Below are 14159 nucleotides of genomic sequence, written 5' to 3'. Positions count from 1 at the left end.
TGCGGAGTGCTGTGTGGTCCATCTTACCACTTACTGAGCTAGTGAGCTCATCCCACAGGTACCCCCCTTTTTAGATGATTTTGCAGGTCATACATCTGAAGAGCACGGGGTGGGTCCCACAGTCGAGTTCCCTGAAGAGGACGGGTGGGCCCTTGAGGAGTTAGAGCACGGCACTGACTGCTCGTGCGAGAGTTGTGCTGCGGGACCACAGTTCTGATGCCGAACTAAGCTCCACTTTTGAGGCCGAGCTGAGCTCTACCAGGTGATGCCGAGTTGGGCTTAACCCTTGATGCCGAGCTGATCTCTAGCCTTTGATACCGAGCTGAGCTGTGTACTCTGATTATTTTGATGGTTTCCTTTATGTACTTGATATGTGAATTGTACTTTTATTTTGTAAATATCATGCCTTCGGGCCCACATGTATATAACTATTGTATCACAATTCGGGTATCAAGTATTATGGGAACATTCATAGGTAAACCTAGTCTTCCGCTGATCTGATGAGCTTATATTAGTTGTGTGTATGCTGTGGTGGAATACAGTATCAGATGATCCTAGCAGGTTTGGGTTAACCGGTGTTAGCCCGGTCACTGGCCCGATTTAGTGTGAACGGGGCGTGACAACGGTGGTATCAGAGCTTGATGCTCTGCTCCACTCACAGCATACCATTAGAATCCCGTAGAATCTATAATATGGAAATGGGATTGGGTGATTGTAAAAGCTTTAAAGAGTAAAAGCCAAAGAATGAAGTATTAAAAATGGTTACATTAGATGTTGCATTCATGGCATGCGTGAGAGTAGATAAAAGGTAAATAAGTTGATGTTATAACCTATCAAGTACTAGTTTGACGAAATTTCAACAGCATAACGGCGTAAAATGGGATTTCCAAAAATTTTTCACACAAACACCTGATAAACAATATATTCATATATAACAATGATCAAAAAGTAACAATAAACATCACAACCAAACTACACAAGAATTCAACAAATAAATGCATCACAAACCACTATCAAAATACATTATCCCACAAATAATTCCAGTTACAGTGCAAATATAAGGAATAAGAAGAAATAAAATATACAACAAGGTCCACAAAAAGGAAAAATAGATAAAAAGCTGGTGTGGGCGAGCTAAGCCCTCACTGATCATCGTCGTCGTCATCTATGATCACCACGTTCGTCAGAGGTCTAGAGTTGATGTCGAGGCGATGGTCGTAGTAGTCAAACCTCGTGTTCACTAGTCGTACCGCCCTCCGTAGTTGGTCAAAATCTACTGACATGGCGTTGGCCGTGGTGCTCAAGTCCTGGCCCAGTTGGAGAAAGGAGTTCTCCAAAGTAGCCTGCCTCTCCAGGATGCGTTCCTCCCTGGAAGCACTCTCGTCCAACCTTCTCAGTAGCTGAACTTGGCCATCCTGCAAGGCCCGCATGGTGGACATCATGCCCTCGAAGTCGTATGCACCACTCCTAGGTGGTGGGGCTCTATGCTGTGAGGCTGCAACTCTGGAGGAACTAGGATCGAGGCCTCTCGACTCCTAAGGCGCCTCCTCAGGGATGTCATCACCCACCAGATCATCCTCCTCATCCTGAGGAACATAGTCCTCATCCTCCCCGCTGGACTCCTCCTCTATGTGGACATCCTCCATAGGGGTAGCCCTCCTATCCCTACCTCTCTGAGCTCCTGCTCTCGGAGGTGTATCCATAAGGGTATGGAGACCCATCCTCAGGAGGTTACCCCTGTCGAACCTATCAGCCGGAGTCTTCCCCTCCTCGCCACTCAGGTCCACCCCGAAGAACTCGAAGATCCTAGTGAGGATCCTGCCATAGGGGAATCCTCCATCCTCAGGGTGGGAAGTATGGTGCTCCATCGTCTTGAGAATGATGTACGGCAGGCACAAGTGCTCGACACCTCCCTCTACGGTCGTGTATATGCAGAAAGCGATGAAGGCCGTCATGAAACCCACGTGGTTTCGATGACCTCCTCTGGGGAGCAGGTTGAACTGGACCAAACGGGCAAATAAGCGAACCTCGGGGTAGAAGGATGTCTCGGACTCCGGACGGGTACTGCTACCGCAGATGGTCTCGTAGATGAAGTCCGGCGTCTCCAAGCTCATAAATGGTCCCAGAGGCTTACTCCTGGGGGGACTGTAGTATCGGTGCCCAGCTGTCGATATGCCCATGCTGGCCAAGGTATCCACGGTCAGCTGGATGTCTACCCCCTTCACCAAGCTGACTATGGTGTACTCTCCGTATGGATAAGAAACCTCCAAGTTGTAGTAGAACCGGTGAACTAGTTGCTCGTAGCATGGACGGTCTACGTGGAGGATAGACTCCCAGCCCAGTGCTGAGAACCTCTCCTGAAGCCGAGCTTTGTGGAAGTCGTCGACTACCACGGTCTTCTCCATCATCACCAACCTCTTCAGGAAAGTCGGCCAGTTGGCTACTGCCTTTGCATTATGGAAGAGCTCCTCATCATAGTCCAAAGGGTCAGACCGGGCAGGATCGGGTCTCCCTGTGCGGGGGGTTGAAGAGCTGGGTCTCGTACTCTTCCGCTTGGAAGCGGTAGTCTTATGTCGCGCGCCAGAAGAAGAGGGTCCCTTGCCGGTGCGAGATGACATCCTGGCAAGAATAAAAGAAAGCAGGGTGAGTAAGGAAAGGAAAAATGACAGCATTAAAGGGGAGCCCCAAAACTCAAATTTCTCACAAAATAGAAAAAGCGACAAGCTAGGAATGATAGGGAGCCTATGAACGAGATGCATGGTAAGTGCCAAAGCGGAGTCATGATAAAACAGCAAAATGATAGCAAGGAGCATATGTAACATGAGAGGATTCAATTTCAATGCGAAAATTCATTCACAATAGAGTAAAACTTGAAACTATAGGTCTAAGACGGAAACGCCATGGTAGCGGGATCATGAATGTACAAAAACATACCCTAATAGACTATGGAGGTCCACAAATACCAAGTATGTACAGGGAAAATCAAGGAAACTCAATACAAAAGAGGGGTTTTCATGGGAAGACATGGGGATTCCAAGCATAATAGACATTTCATGAATTCTATAGCATGTTAAGCACAAATCAAGTGTAATGCATCACAAAGGAATCATTAATTGGAGAAAAAGAGCGAGAATTGAAGAAATCCCCAAATTTGAGAAAACTAGGGCACGATTTGGGGTTTTTCTCAAAATGGGAAGATAAATCCTAATAAACTAGGAATGACCACAAGAAGAACATCACAATCATATGGCAACACTATTCTACGAAAGGAAATACGGAAAGAGAGCCTNGAGAATTGAAGAAATCCCCAAATTTGAGAAAACTAGGGCACGATTTGGGGTTTTTCTCAAAATGGGAAGATAAATCCTAATAAACTAGGAATGACCACAAGAGGAACATCACAATCACATGGCAACACTATTCTATGGAAGAAAATATGGAAAGAGAGCCTAGATTAAAGTCTACACATGCATTTTTACCCCCCAAGAGAAAATTCTGAGAAAAGAGAAGGAGAACTTACTTGGAGGTGGGAGATGTGAATCTTCTAAAAAAAAAGCGTCGAGTTGATGAGTGGAGTCGCTAGTGGAAGCGCCGAGGAGACCTCCAAGGTCGCCCAAGGAAGAGAGGGAGAGAGAGAAAGAGGAAGGGAAGGAGATAAGACAGAACAGGGTTTAATGCCCTGTTCACGTTTTATCACTCGGCCAGGATCGGCGGGCATGCAGCCCACCGGTTGTGGAAACTTGGGAAAAATGAAAATTTTTTTTATTACTAATATGTTTATATTGATTATTATTATTATTATTATTATTCCTATATTAATGTGTTATGGTCAAGTGGGACCATTGACATACCTGTTGGGGCACTGGCCCTGTATCTCGGAATTAAGTTGCAGTTAGTTGCATACTATCATGCACTATAGTACCCATGTAATGGCATATAATTGTGTGCCGAAATCAATTCTATGGTGTCTAACCAATGTGGTGCATATATGTTCCAGGTATAGGGATACGATGGTACGTACTAGATCCGGTAGCAATGCCCGAGGTACCTCGCATGGTCCTCGTCCGGTCGGTCGACCACCGAATCCCAGGAGGTCCCGCTCTGTGGGGCAAACCTCACCTCCACCACCTCCAGAGACCCTTGGTCAGGGTGGGGCACATGGGGACCCACCTATGACTACACTCCCGGACCCTCCACCGGTTATTACTCCAGGAGATGTTGCTACCATAATTCAGCAGTCACAATAGGCTTTTTAGCAACAAATGCTTCAGCAACAACAAGCATTTATGACTGCTATTCAGCAACAATTGGACCTTTCTCAATCAGGTCAACCTCCCCGGATACTTACTCCACAGGACCCACCTGTAAGGTCTGGTACGGGGCCACAAGTGGGAGGTACACCTCCAAATCCACCATTTGGCATTCCTCCGTATGGCGTACCCCCTCCATACCATTACTACCCGGCTTATGCTCCCAATTACCTGACGGCGAATAATATGTCAAAGGTAGTGGAGTCATTCAAGAGGAACTTACCACCTGTATTCTCTAAGGTGGGGAGTGATCCTCTAGAACCGGACCAGTGGATCCAAGAACTGGAGAAAATATTTGAGGTGATTAAGTGCACGGATGCACAGAAACTCATTTGTGCAGCGTTGTAACTCAAGAAGGAGGCCAACTCCTGGTGGCAAGCTTCTAAGCCCATATTGTTGGCTGCCCATCCAGAACCCACCTGGGAACAGTTCAAGGAGTTGTTCTTGGACAATCATTATCCACGTAGCTTCAGAGACCACAAGGAGACTGAGTTTATGGCTTTAACTCAAGGAGGTAAGACTATCTTTGAGTACCAACAATAATTTGAGAGCTTGTTCCATTTTGCCCCAAGGCATATGCGGACAGCTGAAGAGAAAGCTGCGAGATTTCTGAAGGGCCTAAAAACATCCATTGGGTCTATACTTAAGGTCTTGGATTTGACTGACTATGGCCAGATTGTGCAGAAGGCTAAGACCATGGAGGATAAGCAAAAGGGAGAACAGTCCCTCACCCCTAGACTGTGGAAGAGAACAAACCCATTTCCGGATATGGGTAACTCCTCCAAGGTATACTGCTGGTCGTACAATTCTGGGCCCATGTATGGGCAGCCCTATAGGCCATCTGGCTACCCTCCTAGACCAGCTGGTGGTTCGGGCTCCACATCTTTTCACCCGAACACTAGTGTGACACCTATAGTTCCAAGGCCACCCCGACCTCCATCTGCAACGGGTCAAGTGCAGAGGGGCCCCACCCCAGTTCTGACATCTCAGATTCGTTGCTTTAACTGCCATTCATATGGGTACTATGTAAAATACTGTCAGGTCAGAACAGCCTTGCCCTCCAGTCAGTCCTCGGCGTACTGACCTCCCTTAACTCGAGGAAATCAACCGTAGGGAAGGATGTATGCTCTATCAGCTGAGGAAGCTGAGGCCAGTACAGAAGTAGTAGCAAGTACATTTTAAATTAAGAATTTCCTTATGTTAAATATTGATGACCTGCTGAAATTATATGCATTGTTACACTAGGTGTCCTACCTATATCAGGCATACCAGCCTATGTTTTATTCGATTCAGCAGCTACTCATTCATTCGCATCTAAGAGATTTGTCGAGAAACTTGGGATGCCACCCAGGATCTTAGATTATGGAATGATTGATAGTATGCCTACTGGTAAAGTTACACAACTGAAGGAGCTGTACGGGCCGTGCCCAGTGGAAATTAGTGGGAAGAACTTTGATGCACAGCTCATTAAGTTCAATATGCAGAATTTTGATGTTATACTGGGCATGGATTGGTTGTCGGCTCATCGAGCTAATGTGATGTATGTTGAGAAGCTGATTAGGGTGACAGATGAAGAAGGGAAAGAATTGGTATACCGAGCAGATAAAATGAAACGGGTGAGAAAGGTCCTTGTCTCCTCCGCCCTTCAAGCGGTAAAATTGTTGGAAAGTGGGTGTCAGGGCTATTTAGCATCGGTACTTGATGTTGACGCAAGGATTACACCTCTAGAAGAGGTAAAGGTGGTTAAAGAGTTTCCCGACGTTTTCCCAGATGATCTGATGCATTTACCACCTGATAGAGAGTTGGAGTTTGCCATAGATTTGACTGCTGGAGCAACTCCAGTATCTAAGGCTCCATATATTATGGCACCAGTTGAACTGAAGGAGTTGCAGATGCAATTGCAGGAATTATTGGAAAAGGGGTTTATTCGCCCAAGTGTTTCACCTTAGGGTGCTCCAGTATTGTTTGTCGAGAAGAAGGATGGCAGCTTGCGTATGTGCATCGACTACCGGGAATTAAATAAGCTAACCATTAAGAACCAGTATCTGTTGCCACACATTGATGATTTATTTGACCAGTTGCAGGGTGCCAAAGTATTTTCAAAGATAGACCTTCGATCAGGCTATTATTAGCTCAAGATAAAGAGCAGCGACATACCCAAGACAGCATTTAGGACTTGGTATGGTCACTATGAGTTCCTAGTGTTATCTTTTGGGTTAACCAATGCACCGGCAGCCTTCATGGATTTAATGAATTGAGTATTTCACGATGTCCTCGATAAATGGGTAATTATTTTTATTGATGACATCTTGATCTACTCCAAGACAGAAGAAGAGCACACTCAACACTTGAGAATGGTGTTACAGAGGTTGAGAGAACAACGATTGTTTGCCAAATACAGCAAATGTTAATTTTGGCTTGAACAAGTTGGATTCCTGGGGCACGTAGTGTCTAAGGCTGGAATCGAGGTAGATCCTAATAAGGTGAAAGCAGTAGTAGAATGGGAAAGCCCCAAGAATGTCACTGAAATTAGAAGCTTCTTGGGTTTGGCTGGATACTGCCAACGCTTCATTGAGAATTTTACCCGAATCTCAGCACCAATGACTAAATTAACCAAAAAGGGTGTGAAATTCAACTGGGTAGAGGAATGTGAGAAGAGTTTCCAGGAATTGAAGAAGAGGTTGGTGCCGGCCCCTGTGTTGAACATCCCTGAAGGCACAGGTGGAATGACAGTCTACACTGATGCTTCAAAAGTTGGTTTGGGTTGTGTTCTCATGCAACGCGATAAGGTAATAGCGTATGCATCCCGAAAACTAAAGGAGTATGAGAAGAACTACCCTACTCATGACTTGGAACTAGCCGCAGTCATTTTTGCCCTTAAGATTTGGCGACATTATTTGTATGGGGAGAAGTGTGAGATATACAGTGATCACAAAAGCCTTAAGTATTTTTTCACCCAGAAGGATTTGAACATGAGGCAGAGGAGATGGCTTGAGCTCATGAAGGATTATGACTGCGACATTCAGTATCATCCCGGCAAGGCAAATGTAGTGGCAGATGCGTTGAGTCGGAAGGCACAGACTGTTTCACTCTCATGCTTAGCAGTCAGCCCATCACTTGTGCAGGAGGCGACACTAATAGATGAAGCTCTCTTATATGAAGGAGCAACCTTAGAATTGGAACGTCAACTAGAAAACCTTAAATGGTTTACTGTATCCTTGATGGCTCTACAGGTGCATCCGACTATTAGGCAAGAGGTAATAATGAAACAACCTTTGGATCTTAAATTACAGCGGATCAGAGTTAAGGTTCAAGATCAAACAATGAACGATCCAGATTTTGTTTTAGCCGATGATGGGGCATTGATGTTTCGAGGCAGATTGCGTGTACTCGATGATTTAGATATACAAGATAAGATAGTGCGAGAGGCACATAGCTCCGAGTACTCACTCCACCCGGGAAGTACAAAGATGTACAAAGACCTCAAACAAAATTACTGGTGGCCAAGCATGAAAGTCACAATAGCTCTGTATGTGGCGACTTGTCTCACATGCCAAAAAGTAAAAGTTATGAGGCATCGACCCTATGGTACTCTTCAGCCACTCCCAGTACCAGAATGGAAGTGGGAAAGGATTACAATGGACTTCGTCACCGGACTACCATGTACACCTAAGGGGATGGACGCGATATGGGTGATCGTTGATCGGCTTACTAAGACTGCTTATTTCATTCCTATCAAGACCAAGTTCTCTATGGCCAAACTAGCACAACTTTACATGGACAACATAGTGCGCCTACATGGAGTGCCAATGAGCATTGTATCAGATAGAGACCCAAGGTTCACTTCCAGATTTTGAAAAAGCTTCCAGCATGCCTTGGGATCAGAGTTGAATTTGAGTACTACTTTCCACCCACAGACTAATGGTCAGTCGGAGCGAATCATACAGATATTAGAAGACATGCTCAAGGCATGTACAATAGAAATGTGTGGTAGTTGGGAAGAATATATACCCCTTATGGAGTTTGTCTATAACAACAGTTACCAAGCTACAATTGGGATGGCTCCGTATGAGGCATTATATGGCAGGAAGTGCAGAACTCCCTTGTATTGGGCTGAGGTAGGTGAACGTCGAATGTTAGGACCTGAAATGATACAGATAACTTGTGACAAAGTCAACGTTATTCGAGAACGGATTAAAGCAGCTCAGTCTCGTCAAAAGAGCTATGCAGACACCCGCAGAAAAGATATCGAATTTTAGCCAGGAGAAAAGGTATTTCTCAAAATCTCTCCTACTAAAGGGTTGCAAAGGTTTCACAGAAAGGGAAAGTTGAGCCCAAGATATATTGGCCCATTTGAGATCTTAGCCCTGGTTGGCTCAGTAGCCTACAAGCTTGCTCTGCCACCTTCGCTCGGGGATGTTCATAACGTATTTCATGTATCCATGCTAAAGCGATACGTTCATGATCCCTCTCATGTATTATCCATGGAACCAGAATACCTAGAAGCTGACATAACCTATACAGAGCAGCGGGCTGAAATTTTGGACAAAAAGGTGAAGACCCTTCGCAACCGCTCCATTTCCTATGTAAAGGTGTGATGGGCTAATCATTCACTTGAAGAAGCATCTTGGGAGGAAGAGGATGAAATGCAAGCCAAGTACCCTCATCTTTTTTATCAACCAGGTACGCAATTTCAAGGACAAAATTTTTTAGAAGGGGGGGTAAATGTAATACCCTACTTCTTAAACCCGGTCTGATTACACAGTTGACCCGGTTTAACCATGCAAGACCCGAACCGGAGAGAATTAGAGTGGGTTCCTTATGGACTATGATGGCAAGGGTGACCTTAAACACCGGCTGGCCCGACAAGTCCGAGCCAGTGCCAGAAGAGACGGGAATACCCAAGCTGTGCACATGCACCTATCATAAGGCCATGTATGGATAAAGCAGGTATGTAGTCGTATATTAAGGTGCATACGTATATTACATCGTATGCCAAGAGTGAGATCCGCGCCGAGGGCCGAATTCTGTCAAAATCCCAAGTTTTGGCCCTCAGGTGGGCGGACAGGTGGGCGCATCCACCCACCTGAGTGACCCACCTATGTGAATTACTTAGTATTTTAAAGAAGTATATATATATCACTTATTTTCTTTTCTTCCTCATTTATGACACTCGGACGTTGGTGAGAAGAGTAAAGAGGAGAGAGAAAAGAAAGGAAAGAAGAGGAGAAGAGAAGGAAGAGGAAGAAGAGATGGATGTCAACGGTGCCGAGGCATGATCTTTCCATTCCGATGCCAGAAGAGTGATCTCCAACACTAGATCTACGTTTAGAGGTGAGCAAAGGTTGGGTTCCTTAAATTTTCACCATACCCAAGTAAAACTCTTGATTTGGGTAGGGTTTCTCGAGATCTTGTAAATCCCCTTTGAAATGATGAATCTAAGGTTTAATAGATGATTTATGTGTTGATCTTGAAGGATTTGAAGAAATATTTACAAGGTTGGAGAAGCATTGTGAATTTGAAGTGATTTTGAGGTTTTGAGGGTGTTCTTGAGCAAAGAAGGTAAGGGGGTTTCCCATTCCTTAAATCTAACCTAGATCTAGGTTAGAACCATCCTATAAGACCTTGAATGTGTGAAGAATGGGTTTAGAAAAGCCCCATTTGAATCCCCAAAGATTTGAGGAAAGTTGGGAAGAAACAGCAGGTTTCCCGCCAAGATCTGTGGGCCAAACCAGTGGGCCATCTGGCCCTCCTGTGGGCACCCGCCTGAGAGGCAGGGCCCTCGGGCACAACCGGCGGGCCACCCTACCCATCGGTCTTAGCAGACCCTCTAGCCCAACCGACGGGCCAGACTGATGGGACAACCGGTGGGCCGACCTACCTACCGGTCCAAACTGGTGGGTCAGACAGGTGGGCTATCCGACCCACCCGAGAGGTTCTGAATGTGATTTTTACGTCCGATTGGACCCAAATCGGACTTGTGACCTTCTTTTAGGATTTCAAACATGATCTTATCATTGGATCATGTTAACCTTGATCCCAAAATGGTGAAATACTAACCCCGCTCACTCATGATATGTTCACTAAGTCTCATGCTTCTCGCACCGGATCTCACCCGTACTGGGCGTGAGTCCTTGTACATTACAGGTAAGTGGGGAGAGGACGTTTGGCCTTGTTTCAAGGCATTGTTTGGCATTCATTTAATTGCATCTAGTCTAGTCATGCCATCATGAAAATGCTATGTAGATTAGTCATCCTCACATGGTTATGCATGAGTGTTGTGTTTATTTTCTAAATGCCAAGTGATAATGTTTCTGTGATGAATGTTGACATCATTGTGCATGATGCATTAATAGACTAGATGCCGTAGTCGGCTTGGAAACGAGTGCATTGGTGGCCCGTGGTATGGGACGTGGTGGCACTATGCAATCATACTATTGTCATATAGGAGCATGCGGTTTAGGATTATCACCTTCCCGTGCTACGACCCTTCCCAATAGGGGTTAAGGTGTTGGGTTACCATTTGGGGGGAAGCAGTGGTCGCGGTTGTCGGGTCACTGTGGCTGTCAGACATTATGTCCGGCTAGTCATTAAGACAGTCGGCAACCCTGATGGTATATTCAAGAGGGCAAATCGTACTGCTTTTAAATTGTTGGAGTCAGCACCTTTAATTTCTGTCATTTATTTTATGTTGAGAGCCGGTGGTCGGTATGTTTTATTTTTTTGAGTACTCACGGTGGGCCTTCTCCGACAGCCCTATGGGCATATCGCGAGATGGGGTTCACGGCTCGTACCCAGAATATACGTACACTGTGGCTGTAGTAGCACTAAACCAAAGACTTAGTAATGTTGCTTAGGTGGATGTGATTTAAAATGTATTGCATAGCATGTAGTGCATATGGTTGTGATTTATTGTGTGGACTACTGTGTGGTCCATCTTTCCACTTACTGAGCTAGTGAGCTCATCCCACTTGTGCACCTCTTTTAGATGATTTTGCAGGTCATCCATCTGGAGAGCACGGGGCGGGTCCCACAGTCGAGTTCCCTGAAGAGGATTGGTGGGCCCCTGAGGAGTTAGGGCACTGCACTGATTGCTCATGAGAGAGTTATGCTGCGGGACCACAGTTCTGACACCGAGCTGAGCTCCACTTATGATGTCGAGCCGAGCTCTACCTTGTGAAGCCGAACTGGGCTCAACCTTTGATACCGAGCTGAGCTCTAAGTTCTGATACTGAGCCGAGCTGTATACTCTAATTTTTTATGATTTCTTTTATGTACTTGATATGTGAATTGTACTCTTATTGTGTAAATATCATGCCTTCAGACCCACATGTAGATAACTATTGTATCACAATTCGGGTATCAAGTATTATAGAAATATTCACAAGTAAACCAAGTCTTCCGCTGAACTGATAAGCTTTTGTTAGTTGTGTGTATGCTGTGGTGGAATACTGTATCAGATGATCCTGACAGGTTTGGGTTAACCAGTGTTAACTCGATCACTGGCCCGGTTCTGTGTGAACAGGGTGTGACACGGCATGCTTTACTTTTCTGAGTACTCACGGTGGGCCTTCTTCGACTGCCCTATGGGCGTATCGCGGGATAGAGTTCGCAGCTCGTACCCGGAGCATACGCGCACAGTGGTTGTAGTAGCACCAAACCAAAGACTTAGTAATGTTGTTTAGGTGGATGAGATTTAAAATGAATTGCAAAGCATATAGTGCATATGGATATGATTTTTGTGTGGATTGTTGTATGGTCCTTTTCACTTACTAAGCTAGTGAGCTCATCCCACGTGTACATCTCTTTTAGATGATTTTACAGGTCACCCGCCTGAAGATCAAGGGTCGGGCCCCACAGTTGAGTTTTTCGATGATGATTGGTGGGTCCCCGGGGAGTATGAGCACGGTACGGATTGCACGTGCGAGGCCTGTGCTGTGGGACAACAGTATTGACACCATACAGAGTTTTACTTTTTTATTCTTTTGATGACCCCTTTTTGTGTACTTGATACGTGAATTGTTATTCTTTTTGTGTAAATATCATGCCTGCGGGCCCACATGTATTTATCTATGTACTACAATTTGTGTGTCAAGTATATTGGGGGTATTTACAGGTAAATTAAGTCTTCCGCTGAACTTTTGAGCATTTATCTTAGATGTGTGTATGATGTGGTTGGGTACTGCATCAGATGATCCTGGCAGGTTTGGGTTAACCGGAGTTAACCCGGTCACCGGTCCGGTTCTGTGTGAATGGGGTATGACAAATAGCACTTAATGTTGTTTTATACTACTAGACTATGCCTGATTGGTCAAGGTTCTAGGTAGCTTGGATCTCTCTAATAGTTCTCTCATCCTCCCAAACATAAGTGACTTCCAAAGTACTAGCAACATTTTCTTATACCTAATATTTAAAGGGTTGAGTGTTCATTAATTAGCTAAAATTTTGATAGTAACTCCCAACTTGATGAAATCAGATTTCTGCTTTGGGCCTTAACCTCTTGAATATCCTCTCTGTTCACAACCTTGATAAATCAGATTGAGAGGAAACCACTTCACTTGGTTCAATAAGCAAAAGCCCCCTAATCTTATCGAAGAAAATATTGATAAAGCCTTTGCCTCACCCACATGGTTCACTATTTTCCCTCATGCCTCTCTTGCCAAACTACCTGCCACCGGATATGACCACAATGTTGTTTCCCTCCAACGCTCCCTCCCAAAACCCGAATTCAAAAAACTCTTCAATTTTCAAGTTGCTTGGACCTTACACCCTTCCTTCTCCTCATTCTGCTTGTTCAAATGGTTAGACATCCCTAGGAATAACTTAATGGCAAAGCTTGCCACTCTCAATGGGTTGCTTGGCAAATGGAATTCTACCATTTTTGTGAGACGATCTAGAACTGGAAAACCTTAACTAACCTCTTAGTTCTGAATTAGCTTGCCTTTTCCAAAGCCTTGAATGGATCATGGATGCTAAAGAAAAAATTTGATTCTGAATATCCAGACATCTGTTCATTTCCCAAGTAGATAGAAATACCAAATTCTACCACTCCTTTGCCAAGGTCCATCTTCGCAAACATGGAATTGATTTTATCCTCTCTGGTGATGATTGCATCCTCTCCAACGGTCCAACCCCCAAATATTGCTAAGGAATTTGCCTCCTTCCTTGCATCTCTTTTACCACTTTCAACCCCCTTGATCCATCTTTCATTGAACCCCTCTTCCCCTCTTCCATTGATCCTTAGAAATATGAATTGGTACAAAGAATCCCCTCTCTTGATGAGGTTAGGTTGGTTGTTTTCTTTATTGGAGCTCACAAAGCTCAAGGTGTTAACGGTTTCCAAGTTGTTTTTTACCATAAATTTTGGGACTTGGTCAATGTTGATATCTGTGACTTTGTTACCAGCTTCTTTCAGAACATCTCTCTGCCCCTTGGAACCAACCAGACCTTCATATGTTTGATCCTTAAGAATGAGCATGCCAATTCTGTCCATGAATTCCGACCTATCAACCTATGCAATGTCTCCTACAAAATTGTTGCTTTTCACAAAATCAATTTCCCCTATCCAATCTACTTTTGTACCTGGTAAGCAAACCACTAATGACATTATTATTTCCCATGAGATCGTCCACGTGTAAGGAAGAGTAAAGGTAAGCTCGGTTTCCTTGCTATCAAGCTTGATATGGAAAAAACTTATAAGCTTGAATGAGGCTTCCTCCGAGGCCTTTTTGACTTCATTGGGTTCAGTGAGAAATGAGGTGATCTTATCAGCTATCTTATTAGCCCCCTTTCTTTCTCGAGCAAACTTCAAGGGTTGGCCTTTAACTATTTTGAACCATTTAGAGGAAT

The sequence above is a fragment of the Macadamia integrifolia genome, unplaced genomic scaffold (genome assembly GCF_013358625.1).
Source record: "Macadamia integrifolia cultivar HAES 741 unplaced genomic scaffold, SCU_Mint_v3 scaffold433, whole genome shotgun sequence".
Classification (NCBI taxonomy): Eukaryota; Viridiplantae; Streptophyta; class Magnoliopsida; order Proteales; family Proteaceae; genus Macadamia; species Macadamia integrifolia.
The sequence above is the reverse complement of the archived record's forward strand: the minus strand, read 5'-3'. Positions refer to the sequence as shown.